This window comes from Callithrix jacchus, chromosome 1 (assembly GCF_049354715.1).
Source record: "Callithrix jacchus isolate 240 chromosome 1, calJac240_pri, whole genome shotgun sequence".
NCBI lineage: Eukaryota > Metazoa > Chordata > Mammalia > Primates > Cebidae > Callithrix > Callithrix jacchus.
In genome coordinates this window covers 42,227,245-42,234,495 of record NC_133502.1, presented here as the reverse complement: position 1 = coordinate 42,234,495, position 7,251 = coordinate 42,227,245, and the positions used below count along the sequence as shown (strand labels likewise).

The window sequence follows — 7,251 nt, the reverse complement described above, 5'->3', positions numbered from 1 at the left end:
GAGCTGTAATGGTGCCATTGCACTCCAGCAGACAGAATGAGAACCTATCTCAAAAAACCACACACACCGGAGTTCCTGGGAAAGCGAAATGGAGGAGTGTGTGTCTAACCTAACGGTCTGCAGCGTGGCCTACAGCGGGAAGCTGGAAGAGTTGAAGGAGAGTGTTCTGGCCGATACCTCCCTGGCTACTAGAACTGCCAAGGACAGGAGAACCGCATTGCACTGGGCATGCTCCACTGGAACTACAGAAAGTGCTGAATTTTTGTTGCAACTTGGAGTGCCAGCAACTGATAAAGACAATGCAGATTGGTTTCCTCTTCATATTGCGGCTTTTTGCTGGCCGGGATGAGATTGTAAAAGCCCTTCTGGGAAAAGGTACCCAAGTGAATGCTGTCAATCAAAATGGCTGTGCTCCGACCTGGTACGGTGGCTCACGCCTGTAATCCCCAGCACTTTGGGAGACCGAGGCGGGCGGATCACAGGGTCAGAAGAAGGAGACCAGCCTGGCCAACATGGTGAAACCCTGTCTCTACGAAAAATACAAAAATTAGCCGGGCGTGGTGGTGGGCGCCAGCTACTTGGGAGGCTAAGGCAGGAGAATCACTTGAAAACGGAAGGCGGAGATTGCAGTGAGCCGAGATCGCGCCACTGCACTTCAGCCTGGTGACAGAACAAGACTGCATCTCCAAAACAAAACAAAATGGCTGTTCTCCTCTACATTATGCAGCTTCCAAAAACATGCATGAGATTGCTGTCATGTTACTAGAAGGCGGGGCTAAGCACCATTATGAGGCTACAACAATGCACCGGGCAGTAGCCAAGTTTGAGGAGTATCGAGGTTGGTGACATCTCCACATGCCAGAAGAGTGGTGCACCCAACTCCATGGGAACAGAAGCTCCTGTGCTCAAGACCCTTTTGGACCTTACCCTATGTACCTCTTCAGCTGGCCATTCCTCTATATCCTTTATCATAAACTGATAAACAAGAAAAAAAAAAACAAATGGAAACATCAGCTGGGCGTGGTGGCACATGCCTGTAGTCCCAACTACTCTGGAGGCTGAGGCAGGACAATCACTTGGGCCCAGGAGGTCGGGGCTGCAGTGAGCTATGATCACACCAGACCACTGCGCTCTAGCCTGGGGGCCGGAGTAAGACCCTGTCTCAAAAACAGGAACCACTGCCATCCAACCAACTAAAAAAACCCAAAAGATATATTGTTATTTAAATCCCCACACTGCATATTCAGATAATGCTTTAACTTTTACAATAGGCCTACTCCTGTCCTGATGTGTCCATTATTTGGCCTTCACCAGGCTATTATCCTGATTTTACATTTGCAGGGAAAGGTCTAGAGTTGTTAAGGAATGTACTCAACGCCTTATAGCTGGAGAAAAGTGAAACTGAAACTCAAATTCGGCCACGCGTGGTGGCTCACACCTGTAATCCAAGCACTTTGGAAGCCAAGGCCGGCCGATCACCTGAGGTCAGGAGTTCAAGACCAGCCTGACCAACATGGTAAAACCCAGTCTTCAAAAAAAAAAAAAAAAAAGAAACTCAAATTCAAATTTTCGCAAACCAAATTCACCACTCTCTCACTTAACCACTTGTAATGTCCGTTTTTCTGCCTTTGATCATTTTAAAAGCTTGCTGACATGTTTTAAAACAAGCAATTTTGAGAAATAAAGTTATATTAAAAATATGAGATGATTGGCCGTCACAGTGACTCACGCCTGTAATCCCAACACTTTGGGAGACCAAGGTGGGTGGATCACCTTAGGAGTCGAAGGCCAGCCTGACCAGTATGGTGCAACCCCATCTCTGCTAAAAATACAAAATTAACCAGCATGGTGGCATGTGCCTGTAATCCTAGCTACTGGGGAGGCTGAGGCAGGAGAATAGCTTGAACCTGGGAGGTGGCGGTTGCAGTGAGCGAAGATCGCACCACTGCACTCCAACCTGGGCAATAAGGGTGAAACTCCATCTCAAAAAAAAAATCACATATCTATCTATCTATCTCTCTATCTGTAGATATATAATGACCTTTGGATTGTAACAGTTTTAATACTAAAAATTGTACTTGAAATTTTTCCCTTTTAACAAGTTACTCCTTATCATCAGTAGTTTAGGGGTTTGGAATGGCAAACAGGCTGCACCTTACCAGGTTTGAGTCTTGTGGGAAAACAATCTGATCCTGGAAACAGCAGATTAGCCCACAGCTATACCTGTTTACCTAGTCAATGTGTGTTTGTTCTGTTTGAAGATACTTCAAAAATAACAATTGTAAAAGAGATTACTGCTTTGATCAGAAAATCTCAATCCCCTTTGTTTGACCATGAATAATTGGTCTTTGTGATGTTAATGTTTCTTTTAAGGAATATCAGATCTGTAAATGCACCTTAATTACAGGCAAGCAGTTTTGGAGGGAATTTGGGACAGCATTTTATGGAAGGTCTTTCCTAGTTCCCCTTCAAATCTAATTAGAGTAGAAAGATTAAGCAGAAGGCTATAATTATTAGTGCTTTCATTAATGTTCACGGAGGTCAAAAAAGTTATCTGATTGAAGAATAAAATTTAAATCTTGAAAATGCTTCATTTTCCCCTACAAAGCACAGAACATGCAGGACCTTAACTGAGATGTCTTTGCTAACCTGTTCACCGTAATTATGCTGGCAGCTCAGAAGGCTGTTTTCCCCAGACTTTCCATTTAGAAACAGCACCTGGGAATCCACAGCTCAAACAGTTGCTGATTCTCAAATTTTATTTTTAAATTTGCAACCAACTAAACAATCCAATTAGAGTACACGAGTACCATATGGAGAGAGAAATTTTTTTTTCAGTTCTCCCATGTTCGTTCTGCGGTATTAGGCTGAGTTTTTTGTTGTAAGCAGATATATGTTAATACAGAATGTTAGATGTTGCTGAAGATGTGAGGAAACGGAATTGCTAAACTGCAGATAGGGTGATTTAGTTAGATATGAGGAAGAATTTCTCAACAGAGTGAAATCTTATGTGGAGGTGGTTTGCAAGTTGCATATTTTATGAAATGCTATGTGGCAAAGCCTGGGCACACAGCAAGTCCTGTTCTAAGAAGAGGAACCTCTCAATTGATTGCATTTGTTACTGTACGTGGTATGAAGTCCCAGAACAGGATTTTCTATTCACCTGGTTGCAGTGCTAATAATGACCACCATTCAGCATTGTATATACCCGGTACTTACTACCTGCTGCCTTCCAAGGATTTTTTTCAATATTGTGTTAACATTTAAAGTCATCATTTAAAAAGCTATGGATAGAGCCAACCTCCACCGGTGTATGAGGAAAAATGATATCTCTGAGGTTTAAAGCATACTGAATGAACACATTCCAAGTAAGTTCTTCTTGTTGTTGTTTTTCCTAATTATGGCAGCAATTAACTTTGCAGCATTGCATTCATTCCAAGGAGCAGGTATGGAAAACAATAATCCTGTTTACCTGAAGCTGGAGAGAGTGTACCTAGCTTTGTTCCCTCCCAGCCTAATCTAAATGCTTTGCTCCGTGCCATCCCACACAATAGAGTGTGACTGAATCACTAGCAAACACTCTCCCTCACCTGGTTAATTCACTTGTCACTGTAAACCTCTGCAAGGTCAAGTAATAACAGATAACAGGTCATTTCCAACTTAATAAGGTGGCACATTTTACTTACGTTCATTTAAAAGGTAGAGTCCTCAGATATATGAATACCTGTTAAAAATCGCTTGATCTGTTAAAATTATCACAGAGAAAATAATAGAACTCCCTTGGATTATTCTTGACTATTAATGGAATAGAAAGGTGGCGATTGTAAATGGTTTTATTTTTTTCTTTGCAGTAATGGATAAAAGTAAATTATTAAATGGACACATTATTTACATTAGAAAAAAAGCTGCATCTCACACTAGGAAAATAGGTTACAGGCAATTTTGCTTTACAATGTGAACATGTCATTAGTTTTAATTTTCCACACCAAAGACTTTAGTGTAATTTGCTTTCATTAGAATGGAGTATTTTCTCCTCTACATACATTATCATTCAAACCTCTGTTGGCTCCATGAGAGGTTTTAGTTCTTCTTCTTTTCTTAATTTGTAAGAAAAATAGCCTTGATTTTTCCAAGTATGTAAATATTATGGCAAACGTGTGATTGCATACGAGAGCTGAAACAGAGGGTGAGCGCATTGCAAATGTGTCATAACCATTGCACAATGCCAAACGTGACACCATGAAGGTAGACCACCACCACTGGGCATGTTTCAGTGGTGTAGGGCACGAGAGTACACAGTGTATTTCTCTACTGTAAAGTGTAGGCTACTATAGAGGAAGAACAGTAATCAGTTACACATTAACCATAAAAGGTCATTTCTTGCAGCAAATGATATGTTAATCAGGCAGTATTTGTCAGTAGACCTGAGTCTCACTACTGAATGACGCTCCTGAAGAAAAGCCATTGTCTAGTGGGACAGCATCGCATATGCATATCATCCATTTGTTTAGAATGGTTTAAATATCATCAAGTCTTTATCTTCACTTCCGTAATGGAACTCCCTGACTTTACAGCTAATCAATCCCTGACGCTACCTTTTTCTGTTAACTTACTGTGCTGCACATTCAAACAATGATTAATCTCCTAATGCTAACTATGCGATAAGAAAAATATTAAAAGAAAATGAATGACGTATTCACTTGTGTTACAAAATTGTCTATAAACTAGTTTCCCAGCATGAGCTGTGGTTTATTTTCAAACTTAAATAACTTGTCTATGTAACCTTATCTACCGGGTACTTCCTGCAAACTTCATACATTATGCAATCAAGCCATAAATATAGGTAGAAGTTAACTTGAATGGCTGAAATGGAGTTAACCACACACATGTAGTTAGAACGTTATCATTTCTGCCATAAACCTCTCCCTTTTAAGAGATTTACCAGGCTATCATAAAAAATGTGTTATTGCTTGTATCTCTGCAAAACATGAGTTCCTATAAAGTGACTTGCCAGCCTGGGCAACAAAGAGAAACCTTGTCTCTACAAAAAATTTAAAAATTAGCCAGACGCGGTGGCATGTGCCTGTCATCCTTGCTATTCGGGAGGCTGAGGCAAGAGGATCGCTTGAGCCCAGGAGTTCCAGGCTGCAGTGAGCTCTGAGTGCGCCACTGCACTCCAGCTTAGGTACCAAAGAAACACCCCACCTTAAAAAACATGTGACTTGGCTTCTTAAACATTAAACATACTGGACTTTGTTGCTACATATCACAATGGCCAGTGTGTTTGAATAGTGACATCACTGGATTGAGGTGGCACTGGTATTAAGTATTCCCTCTTTAGTTTTTCTCAATTTCCAAAAAATTAACATATTATTACTCCAATGATGACATATACCAGAGTCATACATACAGACGCATTTAACCACCTCACCAAACAAACAAGGCAAAGTGTAAAACAGGATGCTTTATGGAGGAAAAAAATGAATATACTTAATCAAATACTCATGGTGGGAGGGAGGGAGATTTTCCAGACACATATCAACTGAAAATAATGGGGCAGGAAAATTGAAAGGATCAGATTTCCTTTCCTAAGTTGACTTTGTAAAATGCTGCATAGCAAGTATCACATTGATCATTCTGCTGGTTTCTTTTCAGGCACTGCTGCCAGTAGCTTTATATCTTGCAGTATATGTGGAGTACATTAAAAAACTAAACTCAGTTATTGTGAGGGTCTAACTTTTTTTTTTTTTTTTTAATTGAAACGGGGTTTCACCATGTTGGCCAAGCTGTTTTCAAACTCCTGACCTTAAGCGATCTGCCCGCCTCGGCCTCCCAAAGTGCTGGGATTGATTACAGGCATGAGCCACCGCGCCCAGCCAAGGGTCTAACATTTTTTAAACAGGTTTAAACAAGCCCTGTCTTTTTCTTTGTATCTTTATTTCTATTGTTGTTTTTAAATTTATTCTTTTTTTTTTTTTTTTTCATTTTTTGGTGGAGGAGGTGGGAATGCGGTTAGAAGCAGGAATATCCTCAACAGGGTCAGTGGCTTCGTTTACAGGAGCTTCGGTTTCCCTAGTCTTGGACATTAGAAAATATGAAATACTTCACGAATTTGCATGTCATCCTTGCGCAGGGGCCATGCTAATCTTCTCTGTATCATTCCAATTTTAGTATATGTGCTGCTGAGGGGAGCACTATTATTCATTTTTAAAAATAAAGACAAGGTCTTGCTCTGTTGGCCTGGCTGGTCTCAAACCTGTGGCCTTAAGCAATCCTCTTGCCTCAGCCACCGAAACTGCTGTGCAGTGGTGAGATCATAGTTTATTGCAGCCTCAACCTCCTGAGTTCAAGAGTTCCTCCCGCTTCAACCTCGTGAGTAGCTGGGACTACATAGATTTTTCATTATTACACACACCATCTGGTCAATTAAAAAAATTTTTTTTGTAGAGACAGGGTCTTGGTATGTTGCCCAGGCTGGTCTAGAACTCCTGGCCTCAAGCAATCCTTCCACCTCCGCCTCCCAAAGGGCTGAGATTACAGGCATGAGCCACGGTACCCAGCCTAAGGCCTCTCTTACTAGAAATAATTTCCCTTAAGAAATGTGAGATTATTTTTAATTATTTCTTTTTTCCTATGTTTCTGTCATGGAAGCCTGAGGGTCATGGAGTGGAAGGTTACAGGATCGAGTAAAAAAATGTGAGTTCAAATGCTTCAGTGCCCTTCTCAGAGATCTCTTCCTCCATGAAATATTTTATGACTAGCCTGCCTGAATAATTGTCTATCATTGGGAGATTTTAAGAGAGTTTAAAAAAAAAACACCTCTCTTCTGGATTTTCATAGTATTTTTTACTGGTTGGTTGTTTTTTTCTAGGATTTTCATAGTATCTTTTTGTTTGTTTGTTTTAAGATGGGGTTTCACCATGTTGATCAGGCTGGTCTTGAACTCCTGACCTCAGGTGATCCGCCCGCCTTGGCCTCCAAAGAGCTTGGATTGCAGACGTGAGCCACCACACCCAGCCAGATTTTCATAGTATCTTATGCTTAACTTTTAACCTTTTTTTTTTTTTTAAGAGGCAGTGTCTTCTACATTGCCAGGCTAGAATGCAGTGACTACTCACAGACGAAATGATTGTCCGCTGCAGCCACAAGTTCCTGGGCTCCAGCAATACTCCTGCCCCAGCCTCCTGAGTAGCTGGAACTATAGGTGTGGGCCACATGCCTGGCTCTTATGCTTAACCTTTTAACATTTTT

The 7,251-nt window shown here is 41.0% G+C and overlaps 1 non-coding gene across 1 annotated transcript; it reads right to left on the bottom strand.

Annotated features, from left to right (window-relative positions):
* Positions 1–6,088: 6,088 nt before the first annotated feature.
* LOC118148007 (U6 spliceosomal RNA) lies at positions 6,089–6,195 on the bottom strand. Its single transcript, XR_004734751.1, has one exon. It is a non-coding gene; the product is annotated as a U6 spliceosomal RNA (small nuclear RNA).
* Between the last annotated feature and the right edge of the window lie 1,056 nt (positions 6,196–7,251).